The following is a 19,618-nucleotide window of genomic DNA, read 5'->3' as shown; positions in this document are numbered from 1 at the left end:
AATTACTGATTTATGAGTTTTTATAACCAGTGATATAGCAGTTGGTGCCTTGTAGTACACTATTTATATTTGTTTGCATCTTGCACAATTTCACTTTTCTCTAAATTCTATACTACTTTAAATACTGTTAATATTGTTCAGGGAGGGTAAAATACCCAAATTACAACCCGTGTCCTCATATATTACGACAAAAGTGTTGCTCCACATGCTCAGATCTGTTTTAAGAGCTCCTAGTCTCTGCTTCCCAATCAATATGGCAATAATTCTTCTTATACAGTCCTCCTTATTGGTTGTACTGTTTGGAAATAAATAGAGTTTAAACAGACAACATACATCAATATGTTAAACATGCAATGACTGACATTAGTACATTTACAAATATAGCACTTTTATACAATGTGAAGCTTTCTCAAAATTACTGCATGTTGACCAGATGCACACAATTATTAACATAATTCTCTGGTTTTGGGTAACTTATACATTAACAATATATAGACTTACACATAAAGTACAGTAATAATTTATAAGTTTCTGTGATCAGTGATCACTTTACACATTGGGTAAAATATTGATTTGTAAGCTCTTATGACCAATAATATGGCTTTTGGCACCTATTTATGTATTTTCTTATTGTATGCGTGTTTTAAAAAATCCAAGTCTGATTAAATTTTCTGGCTTTGGATTATACATTAATGTTATACTTTACACAATAGGTAAACTACTGATTTAAGTGCTCTTATAATCAGTGATATGGCAGTTAGTATTTTATAGTATACTCTTTATATTTGCTTGGATCTTGTACAATTTTACTTTTCTTTTCTCTGACAAACACTTGTCAGGGATGCTCTAGGGCTGATCCTGCATAGACCGAGTGTTGGACTAGATGACCCGTATGACCCCTTCCAACTCTCTGATTCAACTAGAAAAATTAAAATAAATACAGTTGTGGCAAAACAAGGCCCATGAATTGCTGAAGAAGGATTGTAAGCTGGTATTTCCTTTATTGGTTCTTTTTAGGAGAACTGTGTATTTCAGGGAGATGAATGGGCAATGTACAATAATATTTCGTCTGCTAGTAAATCAATGATCTTCAAGTTCTAGTTTTCCTCTTGGATTGTTTGTATGAGAATACAGTTGTGCAGCTGACAGAGACGGCCTGTCCAATGGATGTGATGAGTCATTTGTTGAGATGTGATTAAAAAAGTAATTGGATAGATGAATTGATTAATGCCCTCTAAAAGGTAAAAGATGTGAAATGCTGGATGTTTTGATACTGGAGCATAAGAACAGTATTTAGAAAAAATGTTTTGATTGATTTAAAAAGGTATTCCTGAAGCAACCTTGGGCGGCAGCATTTTTAGTTATCAATTTACAAAAAACACATTTCAGGAATCACCTTAAGAGGCATTCCTCCTCTCACACACAAAATGGAATGGTTTTATTTGCCAACTTAAGGTGGTTCATGTTGCAACATGAACACACATCATCTCAAAACAAAGCAGAATATGTTCTGCCCTTAAAAGGTGAACAAGGGACTGTCATCCCTGCTAATATTGCTGCACTTTTTCTCTCTTTCTCACAATACTAGAACCAGGGGGCATTCATTGAAAATGCTGGGGGGAAGAATTAGGACTAATAAAAGGAAACACTTCTTCACGCAACGTGTGATTGGTGTTTGGAATCTGCTGCCACAGGAGGTGGTGATGGCCACTAACCTGGATAGCTTTAAAAGGGGCTTGGACAGATTTATGGAAGAGAAGTCGATTTATGGCTACCAATCTTGATCCTCCTTGATCTGAGATTGCAAATGCCTTAACAGACCAGGTGATCGGGAGCAACAGCCGCAGAAGGCCATTGCGTTCACATCCTACATGTGAGCTCCCAAAGGCACCTGGTGGGCCACTGCGAGTAGCAGAATGCTGGACTAGATGGACTTTGGTCTGATCCAGCTGGCTTGTTCTTATGTTCTTATGTTCACTTTCAGCTGTTAGATGTCGTTTCTATTGATCAGTTGTAATATGTTCAAGGGAAGTAGCCCTTCAGAGATTTCAGCCATTTTTATCTTATTGGACACAAACACTTTCATCTGGAGAAAGTGTCAGCAGTTTGAGGTCTGTTTTGTGGAGTTCCTGATGAATCCATTTTTGGGAGGGGCCATGGCTTAATGGTACAACATCTGCTTGGGATGCAGAAGACCCTAAGTTAAATTCCTGGCATCTCTACTTAAAAGATCTGGCAGTACATGATGAAGAAAATGTCTGCCTAAGTCCCTGGAGAGCTGCTGCCAGTCTGAGCGGACAATACTTCTCAACAGTGGCCCCTACTTTATGGAATGGATTACCAAAAAGATGAAGGGGCACCAGAGGTTTGTAAGAGGCATTGCAAGTCCATTTTATTTGCCAGCACATTTAAAGGGATTTGAGCTACAGGTATTTTCTGGAGTTTTAAATTTTTTTTATTGAATTATGTTGTTGTTTTAATTATGTTGTTGTTGTTGTTTTAATTATGACATTGTTTTAATTTAATTAAGAGCTCTAATCTGTATCTAATCTGGAGGAACCGGGTTTGATTCCCAGCTCTGCCGCCTGAGCTGTGGAGGATTATCTGGGGAATTCAGATTAGCCTGTGCACTCCCACACATGCCAGCTGGGTGACCTTGGACTAGTCACAGCTTCTCGGAGCTCTCTCAGCCCCACCTACCTACCTCACAGGGTGTTTGTTGTGAGGGGGGGAAGGGCAAGGAGATTGTAAGCCCCTTTGAGTCTCCTGCAGGAGAGAAAGGGGGGATATAAATCCAAACTCTTCTTCTTCTTCTTCCTCTTCTTCCTCTTCCTCTTCTACTATTAATCAAAGATGTAGATGGAAGAATCAAGCAAGTCACATACATTGCAAAGAAACCCCCAAAACAAACCTCTAGTGTGAAATGGCTCAGTAGTACTTGACATTAATATGCAATGCCCTCACCATGCCCAACGTATGTAACCAGATCATACGAAATGTGAATAGATGTCTGAGTGAAGGTCACCATTTTATGAACTGATAACCCCAGCACATTTCCCCTTCTTTCAGCGCTGAACTGAGCATTTTTTTTACACTTCACAGATAGTGTGGTACACACATTTGCAACTGTGCTCAAAGTGTAAACTCCCAAATTATGGGAGCACAGTGTGTTATAAATGTGCTGTTCGGAGGTCTGGGTGAAATCCTTGTTGCTTGTGCCTGTTCTCTGTATCTTGCTATCTGCTTCTTGCAGGAGGGGAGTGAAGCGGCCGCTGAAGATTGTGTGAGTCATGAACAAGCTGGAACTAATTTCAGTTTTATTTTGCAGTTCTTATTCTTGCCAAGACAAGTGTGCTGGCAGAACCTGCTGTCTTAGAGGAGGAGAAGCAGATAGAATGGGGGGAGGGGACTGAAAGATCACAGCTCACTACTGTGCACTCTCCTCCTTCTCTGTTTAATTGATGGCCTGTGAGATTTCAGAGGAGTGCATGCCTACGTGTATGTTTTATGTGTGCAAGCTGTAGGCAAACTGTTGTGGGCTGCCAGGCACAGATCTTCAGGATTATCTGCATTTCTGCAAGATACTTCTCCATGATTAATGATCCAGTGTGGGTCAGGTTGTCAGTTACCTGTGTATGTGATTTGCTCTTCGGTTTTGATAAACACATGGCAAGTTGCCTACAGATCTGCATGTTCTATTCAATTTAATTAAACAGTTCAATAGAAGATATAATAAAATCATAATCTTCCTTTTCCTGGGTGCTAAAAGTGCTTCAATTATATTCTCTTAGAGACCCTGCTAACATGGCCAGCAGTATCTTTAGCCACGAATTGCTTCAAGTGACTAGCTTACTGCTGAAAGGCTTCAGCTGAAGAATCTAAGAAAAAACTGGGTACCACTGGATTTTTCATTCAGGACCTTGCTGCCAGGCTTTTGGGGGTTGTCAGCTCCAGATTAGATAAAGTTGCAAGGTCTCCCCTGGCCACCAGTGGGAACTGGGATGGTGCCAAATCCAGACTGAAATTCCTGGAGATCTGGAGATAGAGTCTCAAGAGGACATGTACCTCAGTGGGGTATAATGCCATAGAATCTACCCTCTAAAGCATCCATTTTCTCCAGGGGAACCAATCTCTGTAGTCTGGAGATGAGATGAGGATCCCCAGGTCCCATCTGAGACCTGGCATTCTGATGTCTGTTTCTTTCAACTTGCTAAGCTAATTTCTTCTTATTCAGACCCCCTCTCCTAACTGCAGAGCAGGTCCAATTCTCAAGGCTGAGTGACTCACACAAGCTCTTGGAGCACCAAACCTGATTGATCAGGGCACCTTCAAGAAGGTGGCAGGTGTGGTCGTTGCTGCCTTCCAGACATGGGCTTCTGCCACCCAATCCCGTGATGGATTGCAGAGTATCTTTCAGGTGTGTCACCGGCACCAAAAATGAATACTACTTTTATTTCCAGAGTTCATTTATAAAAAAGGTGAAGTAACAGTGAAGAACAGTATACATCTGAGGGTCTAACCAAACTTGACACTGACAACGCATATCGGGGTACCTTGAAAGTGCTGTGTCTATCCTGGTTATGATTGGTAGTTCAGCGGCAGTGTAGAAGGAAACTACTTTTATTGGGGGTTGTGGGAAAAACATGATTCTCTGCTTGGAAAGGAAGAATTGGGCAAACTTTGTAAAGCCCACTGGACAGGGAAAGAAAAAAAGAGGAAGAATCCAAATTAGCTACCACTGGCAACCAGCCAGAATCAAGAATTATCTGTTGTTGTTTTTTAAAAACTGTTTCAAGTTGTACAGAGCAACATAGCGCTGAGGTCCAGCAGCATAATTTTATGGATCCTGCTCCCCTAAATCTGGATTTAGTTACAGTACTTGATGGATTGCATCTTTTTCCAGGAGCAAACCTTGTTGATTTTAATAAAATGTGGCCATTTGTACTTGTGATACAAAACTTGACACATACCAAAATATATATTTTCCTGAGGCAGCAACTGTGTTTTCAAAACTACCCTTGGTTTTTGCCCCCATCAAGTCACAGCTGACTTTTTGTGACCCCATGGGGTTTTCAAGGCAAGATATGGTCAGAAGCAGTTTGTCATTGTTTGCCTCTGCGTCACTCTCCCATTCAAATACTTTCCAGGGTCAAGACTGAGATTGTGTGACTTGTCACTCAGCAAGTTTCCATGGCAGAAGAGGGATTCAGACCTGGGTTTCCCAGATCCTGTTCCAGTACCTTAATCACTAAACCATGCTGACTCTCACCTTTGTTGCAGAGATACATTTCATAGAATGAAAGACATAGAAAAAATAAATGGCCCCTTGCTGAAATACCATCAAGATGGCACTAATGGCATAAAATCTTCCAGTGGTTTTGACCACTTCCCACCAACGCTCAGCTATTTTGTGGGTGGAAGCAAGCTGGTCAAAAGGGGGAAATGATCTCTGTCATTATGTGATGACATCACTTCTGGTACAATGTGGAAGCGCTGTCATCTCTTCAGGGGCATGCTCTCTCAGGTGCAATGCTGGTGCTTCTGCATCATGCCAGAAGTGACAGCATCACATGATGATGCAGATTATTATCCCCTGAAATGGTAAGTACCTACTTCCCAACATCTCCCAACATTTGCCAGTAAAATCCACAAATGACTTCACACCTGTCTAGGAATCACCAGATACTCTATGATAAAATTGTAGGCTTTCCAGTGATTCCTTGAGTGGTGTGATGTTATTTACAAGTTTTTCCTGGAAGTACTATCACACTATCATCCCAGCAGCTGTTACTTTAATTCCCCACCACCACTCTAGGGGTGTGATGAGGGATCTGGGGGTGTGATGAGACGTGTGCCTTTAAGAGTTTAAAATGATGGGCGGAGTTATACAGAACCAGAAAAAGCAGTTAGAGTAGAGAACCAGAAGAGTGCTCACGGAGTAGCTGTTGATTGTTCTGATTGCTCGTGTTGCTAGCTGCTAATAAACTTGTTTAAGCCACAACAGTTGTCCTGCCATCCATCATTACAGGGTCTGGCAACCTTAAATTTAACACACATGGTAAAGAGAAAGGCAATCCATCTCTCAAATTCCTAACCAATGTGTTCCAATGAAAGCTGCTTTCCAAAGCAATATACAGCGAAATGGGTCTGTGGAGAATTTTGAGAGGAAATGTTAATGTACAGTACAACTTAGCACCCGAACAGAGTTGTTACGCACTCTGATCCCTGAAAGATAGAGGTCCATTTCAGACAGCACAAATAAGATGTCTGTAGGATGTCTGTGCCTCTTAAAAAGAGGCATCTTCTTAATTTCACTCCACACGTGACAAATAAGACATCCTGGGGACATCTTTTAAAAATCTGCTTCTTGTTTGTTTTCCAGGCAGCCCAGGCATCAGAGGAGGGAAGAGGCTTTTTTTCACTTGACCATTTCGCTATTACGTCAGTTTCATCCTCTGCTTGCACCCGACATTTTATGTGCTACTGAAGGGATTCTCCCTGCCTTCATTTGCTGAAGGCTGCCCCAGGACATTTGCTCTACAGGCTCCAATCCTGGGCGCCTTTCAGCCCTAAAAGTACATACCAGTAGTTGAACTCAGCTCTTTCTGCCAATTCTAGCAATACATAGTCTCTCTTTTTTATTTTAAAGGAGCTGTATTCTTCAGCAAATGGAGGCAGGGAGTATCCTTTCTGCTGCACACAAAATGTTGGGTGCAAGCAGAGGGTGAAACTGACCCATGAGCTTAATGGTTGGGTGGGAAAAATAAGAAACCTCTGAGCTCTGTGTTCCACCCAGCCAGGCAGGGGACATCTTGCAGGCGGCTTAAGGGGGAAAGATGCCCTTTAAAGTGTCCTCAAAATAGGGTGGCTTGAGCAGAAATAAGGTGTTTTGAGGACATGGGGGGGGGGGGGATCTGTGCAGAGTTCTTCCCCAAGTCGCCTTTTTCTTTGCAACCTCAGGACATCTTATTTGTGTTTGGCCGAATGGACCAGAGAGATAAATAACAAAGGGCATATATAAGGGATTAAAACTTTTCCTGAATGGGACTGACAAGTAAAGTATGAAATAAGAATCTTCCAGGTACCTTTCTCCAACTGTCTTGAACCCAGCGAATACTTTGCTCCCTCTCACATCTGCTTCAGAAAGATGCTTTTATAATTTCTTTATCGTTGTCACCATTGTTCTGCAAATTAAAACAGTATTTCATGAACAGCTAAAAGCAGCTAATGGAACCACAGAAACCCTTTGCAAAAGAGACAGGCCTTCTCTAATCTAGGGGGAGTTCAGCTTTGTGGTTAATGGAAGCAACAATTCCTAAATCAAAAAAGCATAATGGGACTGTCTGTAGAGAGCAATAGGCTTTAGGTTTCCTACAGGCACTAGCGAGCACGTGCCTCTGAAGACTCCCCCTTTTCTGTTTCAGTGAGAGCTTGTCCCCCTACCTCCACCCCCTCCCAAATGAATTGTGGTGGAGCTGAGAGGCTATGGGTACTCAGTGCTGATTAAATTCTGCTGACTGAGGAAGATGTCAAGCTCTACCCAAAGCAGAGAGCCGCCAAGGAAAAGCTGCTTTTCTTTGCTTTTGACAGCTGGAGCCATGAATTTAAGCAGAGGTCTCACCTTCAGGCAAGTCAACAGCTGGGCACAAGAGTGCAAGCCTTCTTAAAGGGAGAGTGCTCTGATTTTTTCCATGAGTTTAGTGTTACAGAAAGGTGAAGGAGCAAAGAAAACGGGAGAATGTGCAGCTGAGAGAACCAGCAGTTATATTTCTTTCAAGACAATTGTTCATTTGCTTTTACCTGATTTTCATTGTAATTTTAAAAATGGTTTTCAAGACACCTGAAGGACAAAAAACATGAAAATCCAAATCTTTTGCTACAGTGTTTTATTCTCTGACCTAAACATGCCCTGACAGAGCACACAAAGGTGGATTGCCAACTCTGATTTAGGAAATTCCTGAAGATTTGGGGTGGAGCCTGGGGAGGGCGGAGTTGGGGAGGAAGTTAAGCAGCTATGTAGTTTCATAGAGTTCACTATCTGAAGCTGCTATTTCCTTCAGACAGGGGTCTGCAACCTGCGACTCTCCAGATGTTCATGGACTACAATTCCAATTGGCCATGCTGGCAGGGGCTGATGGGATTTGTAGTCCATGAACATCTGGAGAGCCGCAGGTTGCAGACCCCTGCTCCAGGAGAACTGATCTCTGTAACCTGGAAATCTCCTTCCATTCTGGGAGACCCTCAGGCCCCATCTAGGAGTTACCATCCATAAGACCAAGAGTCAATCATGAACAAAACACTGTTTTCTACAGAATCCAGCTGTATGATTTTGGATGCTTCCAAGCATGGAATGAATGCAGAATGCACTACCCTTCTGTTTGCTTTCAGCATTCAAAGTCCAAGATGAGGGAAGGCACACATTGCTGGGGTTCAAGAGTTCAAGGGTGCAAAGTGGAAAAGATCATTTGAAAAATAAAATATAAAATTTGCTTTTACGATTCAGAAGCTTATATTAAAGGGTGAGGATGACAACATGCTATAAGCTTGTTCCAGACCCAAAGTAAATTTGTGTGAATGCTGCTAACATCTGGTGCTCACAATGGTCTTTTCCGCAGAGCAGAAATATAACGTCTTGAAGGCGATATAAAAAGCATTTGGGGGAAGAAATTCATACAGATGTGTGACCTGTGTTCTCCCAAAACACCTTCAAGACTTTATTTCTCTCAATCTGGGTGTTCCAAAAATATCTAGAATAGATATCTTTTTTCCTAACGATGGATTGAACATGTCTCCTGCTTGCCTTTGTGAACAAAAGCAGGCAGGAGATGCTTTATTTCTCCCTCTCCTAAGCTTTTCCTTTCATTTTTGCTGGAGTTGCACGTGCCATATTCTGCCCTCTCCAGGAGCCTTCTGCCTCCGCCATTTGGTAAAGGTTTCCCATGGATATTTCTTCTGCATTTCCCATGGATATTTCTTCTGCATGCTGCTCATCCATGCGTGATTTCACCATTAAAAGTACATGAATAAAGATTGTGTCATTTCCCTCCCCTTTTTTTTGTTTTGAGGGAGATGTCTGCGAATCTATAATACGTCCATGTTTGAAATCCTGCTTTCTCACAGAGAGAGAGAGAAAGAGAGAGAGAGAAAACAAACAAACAAACAAACAAACTGATGGCATGAGACGGAGACTGTTCTCGTCGCCATCACGGATACGCTCCGCATACAACTTGACCAAGGTGGATCGGCGCTGCTGGTATTATTAGACCTTACCGCAGTGTTTGATATGGTCGACCATGACCTTTTGGCCCACCGCCTGGCCGCTTCCGGGGTGCGGGGCACTGTCCTTCAGTGGATTGTCTCGTTCCTTCGGGACCAGAGTCAGCAAGTGTGGTGTGGGGACCAAGCCTCCCAGAGGTGCCCGCTTCATTGCGGTGTGCCTCAGGGGGCATTGCTCTCCCCGCTATTGTTTAACATCTACATGCGACCACTTGCTCAGTTGGTGCGGAGTTTTGGGCTGATCTGTCACCAGTACGCTGATGACACTCAGCTCATTCTGTTGATGGGGGGGGGGGCAGTCGCTGCCCCTGCAGCTCTACAACATTGTTTGGAGGCGGTTGCTGGATGGTTGCAACAGAGCAGGTTAAAACTGAATCCGTCGAAGACGGAGATCCTTTGGCTGGGCCGCCAGGGGGAGGTGGGGGATTTTCAGCCGCCAGAGTGGGAGGGGGCTATATTGGCACCAGCCTCCTCCATCCACAGCCTGGGGGTCCACCTGGATTCGTCTCTTTCAATGGAGACCCAGGTGGCCCATATAACCCGGGTTGAGTTTTTTCATCTTCGACAGGCCCGGCGGTTGGCCCCCTTCCTCTCCCAGGCAGACCTCGCCACTGTGATCCATGCAACAGTCACCTCTAGGTTAGACTATTGTAACTCGCTCTACGCGGGCCTTCCCTTACGTCTGATCCGGAAGTTGAAACTGGTACAACATGCAGCGGCGCGTGTGCTCACAGGTGGTGCTTTTAGAGAATACATTCAACCTGTGTTACGTCGCTTGCATTGGCTCCCGGTTGAGTTCTGAATCATTCATAAGGTGTGGGTACTCACCTTTAAGACCTTACGCGGCCTGGGACCTTCGTACCTTCCGGACCGTCTTACCCCATATGTCCCTCTGCGGCCTCTGCGTTCAGCAGAGGCCAACTTGCTGGTTGTCCCTAGCCCCTCGATGATGCGGTTGGCCTCTACCCGGGCCAGGGCCTTTACAGCCCTGGCCCCTGCCTGGTGGAACACTTTACCACCAGCTATCCGGGCCCTGCGGGATCTTGGAGAGTTCCGCAGGGCCTGTAAGACCGAATTGTTCCACTGGGCATTTGGAGGGGCTGACCGCTGATGTGCACCCTCCTCCTCCCCCTTTTTACGCTCTGGGCCCTTAATCTCTATGGGGCCCTCAGTTCTTCGGGTCTGTTTTTCCAGGGTGGGTTTATTATGTTTTATGAAGTTTTTGCCGGATGCCGTTGTAATTTTATTTAATTTGCTGTTTTAATTGGGGTTTTAATGTTATTGCTGTTATTATTGTGTTGTTCACCGCCCAGAACCCTTCGGGGGAGGGGCAGCATATAAAATTGATTATATATAAATAAATAAATCATGTTGGTGGGGCATACATGTCAGACAGATATGGAATTAGTGCATGGTAATGTGACCAGTCCTTCTTGATGTCACCCCTCTCCCACAGTCTTTTCTATAGGTTGACATTCACTTGAGGGGACAAAGTGTAGTGTCTGAGCCATTGCCCGTCTCTGTAGGGAACTCTGCATTGAAACTCTGTTTGCATTCTCTATTTGACCAGCCCTATTGGAGAGTTGTATTGGGGGAGCATTTTTTCCAGATTAACATCATACTAGCCCTGTGTTAGGGGGAGGGGAAGATGCCTTTGTGTCGATGAAAGCACTGACATAAATAAAATGCCATCCTTCATCAGAGGACCCTCCTTACCATCTGAGAAAGAGCACAGGAAAGGCAGAGGAAAGCAACCCGCCAGGAAGCAGATTTGTGAGACTGCTTCAGCTTGCAGTATGGCAGCAGCAGAGAAAATATAGAATGAGCATTTCATGGGGAAATGACCTTATTGTCCCAATGTTTTCTAGTTTTTTTTCAAGACTGAGCCAGTGTATTGTCTGTGGATAGAGGATTTGTCTTTCTCAAGAGGAAAGCTGGTCAACTGGGGGTGTGCACTTGAACTACAAATGAACAGTAGTTAAAATAAGAACAGTATATTAACAACAGCAAAACAATTATCCCTTCTCTCTAACCCCAGAAAACACAAGCATGCCCCTTAATGATTACTCCCACCCTAGAAAAAGGAAAAACTAGCTGCTACAATCCAAACAAGTAAAGCCTCACCTCCAGGTGAGGGTCAAGTGTAGGATTACAAGGACTAGTCCAGGCTCTGCATGCTCTAAACAAGCTCCAGGCAAAGACCTCCAAAGTAATCCAAGGCTTTTTCACAGCAGCGCACGAGGAGCTGTGGGAGAGAAAGAGATGACAGGAAGCATGATTGATAGGAATACAAGACACCTCTGATTTGGCACCCCTCTTTCAGCTTCATTCAGCTGGGCAGTGGGGGGATTGACTTAGAGTTGGCAGGTACCCCTGGAAACTGGTAGAGGATGGGAAGGAGGGAACTTACTGTCAGCAAACTAATGCTTAGGTGTCTGTCACTGGCAACATGTCAACATCACTTCCAACACTGGTGAAACTAGGGGGGCAGAGGGGGCAGATGATGTCACCAGTCACATTTTGGCTCCCTGCCCCTCTTCCCCATTCCCAGCCCATGCTGCCTCACTCCCTCCACCCCCCACTGCCACACTCCCCCTGCCACCATGCCACCACCCCTGCAACCCTCCCCCCACCCTTAACAAGCCTTTTCCTCCTCCCAGTGGAACTGGCCAGCAATACAGTGGGGATGGGATTAAGGCCAAGGAAGCTTCCGTCCCCAGGGTGTTGCTGGCCAGTGCCTCTGGGAGGAAGAAAAGGTTTGTTGGAATGGGGGCGGTGGCACAGTGGCAGCAGGGGTGGGGGAAATTCAGAGGTGGGGGCTGAAACCAAAGGCACCGTTTTGTGGCAGTACGCCACTCCTTCCAGCTAGGGTTGTCAGAACTTCTAGTGGGAGATTCCCCACTTTGTCTCCCCTCTGCCTAGTGCCATTCAGCCGGCTGGCAGGGGTCTTACCAGGTGCAAAACAAGGCCCAGATCATAACGTGGTCAATGTGCTGATGTCATTTCCAGAAGTGATGTGATCACCTTGCTGATGATATGAAAGGCGCTCTGGTATTCTGGTAAAACAGTATTGTAAAAACAGCTAATACCACAGTGGTTTTGCACAAATATCAGAGTGTCCTCATGTCACTGAGGACATGATGACATCATGTCTGGTAAGAGCCAGAAATGACATTGACACATTGTTGGCAACAGAGATCTATGCCTCAATTGCTGCTAGTAAGTCCCCCATCAACTGGCTGAATGGTACCAGGGTAAGGTGCCCCAAAGCAGTGGATCCCTACACCAGCTGGGGTCTGGTAAAGATCTACCAACAGCAAACTGAAGCTCATTAGAAGTAACGTGATCTTGTCCCTGATGATATGTGGGTGCTCTGGTATTCGAGCAAAGCTCTATGGTAAAATGTCTTTTACCATAGAGTTTTCGCCTAAATACCAGTACGCCCCACATCATCACCAATGTGATTACTTCACTTCTGGAATGCACCACATGAACAAACTTCAGACAGGGAACTAAGAATAAGCCTCCTGATTATGGCTGCTAATGCCTTGAAGGGAGTAGGTGATCCTTTGCGAGAGAAAATCAAAAGATGGTAATCACCCCAACAGTGTGTCATTACATCTGGGGAAAACCCAGAAGTGATGTCAGTCCTGTCTAGCAATTGTTTTACCACAGAAATTCCAGTGATCTGTAGAAAAGAATGACGCCAATAGTAGACACCCCATGTCTCCACTCCCCGTAATCCATTCCAATCCAAATTTGTATTTTTGTGATAAAAATTATCAGGGTGTGTAAAACTGTCCAAAAGCCTTTTACTGTATTGGTTATTGCTTATGCAATCTGTTAGTAAGAAAGTCAGACAACTTTTAGAGTTGACAATATCTGATTGGAAACCCCTGTGGTCGACAGCTCACCTAAGAACTAGATGAAGTCTCCAAAGATATTTGAGCTGGCTTCTGGCAACTTCAATCAAGGAAATCACAAATACATAATTGAACATTATTTTGTTTCTGGCCTGAAGGGCAAAAATCTTTCAAAATTATATTAAAATATTTGACAAAGATACACTGGCCTGCATACTAATGGGCAGAGATCAGAAAATCACAAGGGAAATGGCTCGCTTTTGCTCATTAATCTGTAAACACAAAAAGAGACATCTGGCAGCCGAATGGTAAAGGGATGGGATGTTTTATTTAGTTTCAATCTCTAGATATCTTGCTGGAAGTCAGGGTTTTTAGTAAGTCTCCATAGGTACTTTTTAGTAGGACTGCATAGGTACTTTTAAAAGCCTGTAAATTTTAATGGGTGAGATAGGATTTTAAGTACTGGTCATTGACCGCAAACAGACAAACAAACAAACAAAATAATAAGAAGAAGAAGAACATAAGAACTAGCTTGCAGGATCAGACCAGAGTCCATCTAGTCCAGCACTCTGCTACTCGCAGTGGCCCACCAGGTGCCTTTGGGAGCTCACATGCAGGAGGTGAAAGCAATGGCCTTCTGCTGCTGCTGCTGCTGCTCCTGAGTACCTGGTCTGCTAAGGCATTTGCAATCTGAGATCAAGGAGGATCAAGATTGGTAGCCATAGATGACTTCTCCTCCATAAATCTGTCCAAGCCCTTTTTAAAGCTATCCAGCTTAGTGGCCATTACCACCTCCTGTGGCAGCATATTCCAAACACCAATCACACATTGTGTGAAGAAGTGTTTCGTTTTATTAGTCCTAATTCTTCCCCCCGGCATTTTCAATGAATGCCCCCTGGTTCTAGTATTGTGAGAAAGAGAGAAAAATTTCTCTCTGTCAACATTTTCTACCCCATGCATAATTTTATAGACTTCAATCATATCCCCCCTCAGCTGTCTCCTCTCCAAACTAAAGAGTCCCAAACGTTGCAGCCTTTCCTCATAAGGAAGGTGCTCCAGTCCCTCAATCATCCTCGTTGCCCTTCTCTGCACTTTTTCTATCTATTCGATATCCTTTTTGAGATGTGGCGACCAGAACTGAACACAGTACTCCAAGTGCGGTCGCACCACTGCTTTATATAAGGGCATGACAATCCTTGTAGTTTTATTATCAACTCCTTTCCTAATTATCCCCAGCATAGAGTTTGCCTTTTTCACAGCTGCCATGCATTGAGTTGACATTCCCATGGAACTATCAACTAAGACACCCAAATCCCTTTCCTGGTCTGTGACTGATAGCACTGACCTTTGTAGCGTGTATGTGAAGTTTGGATTTTTTGCCCCTATGTGCATCACTTTGCATTTTGCTACATTGAACTGCATTTGCCATTTCTTAGCCCACTCACCTAATTTATCAAGGTCCGGTTTTTAATCCATAGGAGAACTTCCCCTCTTATTCCTTCATTGCTGAGTTTTCTCAACAGTCTCTGGTGAGGAACTTTGTCAAAAGCCTTTTGGAAATCCAAGTAGACAATGTCCACTGGTTCCCCCTTATCCACATGCCTGTTTACACCCTCAAAGAACTCTAGTAAGTTTGTAAGACAGGACTTGCCTCTGCAAAAGCCATGCTGACTCTTCCTCAGCAGGTCTTGCTTTTCTACATGTGTAATAATTTTATCTTTAATGAGAGGCCCCTTCCGCACACACAAAATAATGTGTTTTCAAACCACTTTCACAACTGTTTGCAAGTGGATTTTGCTATTCCGCACAGCTTCAAAAAGCACTGAAAGCAGTTTGAAAGTGCATTATTCTGCATGTGCGGAATGAGCCATAGATTCTAATAATTTACCAGGAACAGATGTCAAACTGACTGGCCTGTAATTTCCCGGGTCCCCCCTAGACCCTTTCCTAAAGATTGGTGTGACATTGGCCATCTTCCAGTCCTCAGGGATGGAGACAGATTTCAGGGATAAGTTGCATATTAAAGTGAGAAGATCAGCAATTACATGCTTGAGCTCTTTAAGAACTCTTGGGTGAATGCAATCTGGGCCACGGGATTTGGTAGCATTTAGTTTATCAATGAACTTCTTCCTTGTCTACCACTATCTTTGCTAGTTCCTCGGATTCACCTCCTAAGAAGCTTGGTTCAGGTGCAGGAATTTTCCTCACCTCCTCTTGGGTGAAGACAGATGCAAAGAATTCATTCAGCTTCTCTGCAATCTCCCTGTCATCTTTTAGCACACCTTTTGTTTCTTCGTCATCTAATGGGCCTACCACATCCCTAGCTGGCTTCCTGCTTTTGATGTACTTGAAGAACTGTTTGTTGCTGGTCTTGATGTTCGCAGCCATGCGTTCCTCATAATCCTTTTTTGCCTCCCTTACAGCTAACTTGCTTCTCTTTTGCCACCAATTGTGTTCTCTCTGGTATTCTTCATCAGTCAAGTTGGACTTCCATTTTCTAAAAGACATCTTTTTTCCCCTAATAATTTTCTCAACCTCCCTTGTTAACAATGGTGGCTTTCTTTTGGACTGGGCACTGCCTTTCCTAACCTGCGGAACACATTCCAGCTAAGCTTTTAAAACTGTGTTTTTAAATAACCTCCAAGCATCTTGGACAGTTTTGACTCTCTTGATTTTCCCTTTCAGCTTCCTGCACACTATCCCCCTCATCTTTGAGAAATTTCCCTTTCTGGAGGCAAATGTAACTACATTAGTAGTTGTCACTTGTTCACATGCAGAGATACTGAATCTGACAGAATTGTGGTCGCTGTTCCCTATCGGCTCAATAATAATAATAATAAGAACAACCACAACCACAACCACAACCACAACCACAACCACAACCACAACCACAACCACAACCACAACCACAACCACAACCACAACCATAATAATAATAATAATAATAATAATAATAATAATAATAATAATAATAATAATAATAATAATAATAATAATAATAATAATAGACAAAATTAACATCTGTCAAATTCAGAAGGCAGCCCTGCTGGGATTACGCACAAATACTATGCCGATACATTACAACTTCCTAGGTCTCTGGGTGAAGCTCGAATTGTAATGAAGGCTAACAACCAGCTAAAGATCTGGCAGCTGTGAAATCTACAATAATAATAATAATAATAATAATAATAATAATAATAATAATAATAATAATAATAATAATAATAATAATAATAATAATAATAATCCACATATACAACGTGGATTGATTACAAAAAAGCATTCGACTCACTGCCACACAGTTGGATCATCAAATGTCTGGATGTCATTGGGGTTTGTGAAAATATTAGCAAGTTTACTCAAAATGCAATGAAACACTGGAAAACTGAGTTGTTCGTGGGCAACCAAAGCTACGGAACTGTCAACATCAAGAGAGGAATTTTCCAGGGTGACTCACTGTCACCATTGTTGTTCATCATTGCAATGATCCCACTGTCAACAATTCTACAAAAAACAAACACTTGCTGTAAATGGATGATCTAAAGCTTTATGGAAAATCAGAAACTGAAATTCAGTCACTGACCAACACAGTCAGAATCTTCAGCAATGACATTAGTATGGAGTTCGGCTTGGACAAATGCGCCACAGTGGCATTGAAGAAAGGGAAAATTACTGACAGTAAGGGCATAGAGATGCCTAATGGAAAAACCATAAAGTGCAATCAACCTGAATCCTATAAATACCTGGGAATACTACAGCTGGACAACATCAAGCTACGGACATGTGAAAATGTGGTCAGCAGAGAATATGTCCAAAGGGTCAGAAAAATTTTGAAGAGCAAATTAAACGGCAGGAATACTTCACCAAGGCTATCAACACCTGGGCCATACCCGCCATCAGATACACTGCTGGAATTGTGAACTGACGCAAGCAGAGCTGGATGATCTGGACAGAAAAACAAGAAAACTGATGACAATCCACTACTCAGTACACCCGCGTAGTGATGTTGACAGACTTTACCTACCAAGAAAATCAGGAGGTAGAGGGCTTCTGCAAGTGAAACAAACGGTGGAAGAAGAGAAACATGCACTGGCTGATTATGTGAAAGACAGTGAAGAACCAACATCGATGGAAGTCAATAGCAAAAAACTGCTCAAAGTGCAAAAGACAAAGAATGAGTACTGTAAAAATACAGTGCAAAGCAGAAGAGAAAACTGGCAAAAAGAAGGCTCTCCATGGACAAAGTTCCTAGAAAAAAATTGAGGACAAAAATTGACAAGGAAAACCTGGTTGTAGCTCAACAAATGGAATCCTTTGAAAAGGAGACTGAGAGCTTTGATCTCTTGCAGCCCAAGAACACATAAATTCGAACAAACACCATCAAAGCCAGAATTGAAAAGTCAACTACAGATCCCAAGTGCAGACTCTGCAAGGAAGCAGATCTAAACAATAGATCACATACTTAGCTGCTGCAAGTTGAAGATCGCTATGACGGATTCACAAGCAGAGGCATAATACTGTTGGGCACAGATGATTCACTGAACTTGTGCCACAACTACCATCTGCCTGTGACAAAGAATCAAACTGGCGGAATCACAAACCCTGAAAAGGTCACTGAAAAATGAACACGTAAAACTACTCTTGGGACTTCCGGATTCAGGACTGACAGAAGTTTTGGAAATCAACAATACTCCTGACCCTCACGATTGACAGGAAAAAAAAGAAAGTGTGGATAGTTGATGCTGCAATTCCTGGTGACAGCAGGATTGATGAGAAGCTAACTGGAAAAACTTTACATGATATGAGGATTTAAGGATTGAACTACAAAGACTCTGGCACAAACCAGTAAAGGTGGTCCCAGTGGTGATCGGCACACTGGGTGCAGTGCCTAAAGATCTTGAACGGCACTTAAAAACAACTGGCGCTGACAAAATCACCATATGTCAGCTGCAAAAGGCCACCCTACTCGGCTCTGCACGCATTATTCGGGCTTCGATTACATCACACAGTCCTAGATGCTTGGGAAGTGTCCGACGTGTGATGTAATACAAAATCCAGCATATTGATCTTGCTTGCTGTGTGTAACTGTTTTGTATCAATAATAATAATAATAATAATAATAATAATAATAATAATAATAAGAAGAAGAAGAAGAAGAAGAAGAAGAAGAAGAAGAAGAAGAAGAAGAAGAAGAAGAAGAAGTTACATGAGAATATTCCCTTTTTATATGTTTTATCTTTGATCTGTGTTTTGATTGTATTTTTTGTATACATACAGTTTATGCTAATGGTACTGTGGAATTGATGCATATTTGTTTTGTTGTACTGGCCGTTGACTGTGAATAAATGAAATTAAATTATATTAAAATGTTTGTCCATATTTTTAAGGGTGAGCACAAACAGAAGACAGCAAAAGTAGGATTTAGGCCAGTTACACCTGTGTATTCTCTTCACTCTCAGCACACATCTCTTGTCAGTCTTTTTTAAAAAAAAAAAAAAAAAACAGGGCCAGATCCTAGATGTGTCTATTCAAGAGTAAACCCCAGGCTCAGCAGCATTTAGTGACAATAGATTCTGAGTTTCTCTTCATGATGCTCACTTGCAAATAATCCCCCACCCCTGTTCTGCAGGAGCACAGGAAAAGTGGCAACACAGAAAAGGCTAAATATAGACAAATCTGAGAATCCAATTTTGTCACTTAATTCTGGTTCACAATTCCATTGATAGACTCTTGCTGTTAATTTTTTTAAAAAAACAAACAGACAACTGGTGAAAGCTTCCAAAACTTTTTAGTGTTGGGAAATGGAGGTGGCATGGACTTTGGCCTTTTCTTTGCAGCTGCTTCACACACACACACACACACACACACACACACACACACACACACACACACACACACACAAAGAAACAAGCTGGGGTGGGGGGAGGACATAGTGAAGAAGACAGGCAGAATGACAAATCAGGGAAAAGAAGGGGATCACTTGCAGTGAATTCTTGGACTTGGCCAAATTTAGCCTTTTCTTTGTTGCTATTTCTCCCATTATTTTGCCAAACTAGGTTAGTGGTGGGGGAGCTGTGTGGGGTGACCAATGTTCAGGTGCTGACTGAACACCCCCACTTTTACAACTGATTCCCAGGTGACAGGGATCAGTTCCGCAGGAGAAAATGGATGCTCTGGAGTGTGGGCTCTATGACATTATACCTTGCTCAGGCCCCTCCTCTCCACAAACCCTGTCTTCCCCAGTCTCCACTCCCAAAATCTCCAGATATTTCGCAACCCAGATTTGGCAATCCTATATGTATGAGGGATGAAGAGTGAAAATGCCAAGCACAAAAATGCCAGTTGGGAGATTTCTACTGGAGGAAAGATAATTGTTCTGGTTGGATGTCATCCCTGTCAGAGGCTCATTCGGCACATGCAGAATAATGCACTTTCAAACTGCTTTCAGTGCTCTTTAAAGCTGTGCGGAATAGCAAAAT

Source organism: Sphaerodactylus townsendi, linkage group LG02, assembly GCF_021028975.2.
Source record: "Sphaerodactylus townsendi isolate TG3544 linkage group LG02, MPM_Stown_v2.3, whole genome shotgun sequence".
Taxonomy (NCBI): Eukaryota; Metazoa; Chordata; class Lepidosauria; order Squamata; family Sphaerodactylidae; genus Sphaerodactylus; species Sphaerodactylus townsendi.
The sequence above is the reverse complement of the archived record's forward strand: the minus strand, read 5'-3'. Positions refer to the sequence as shown.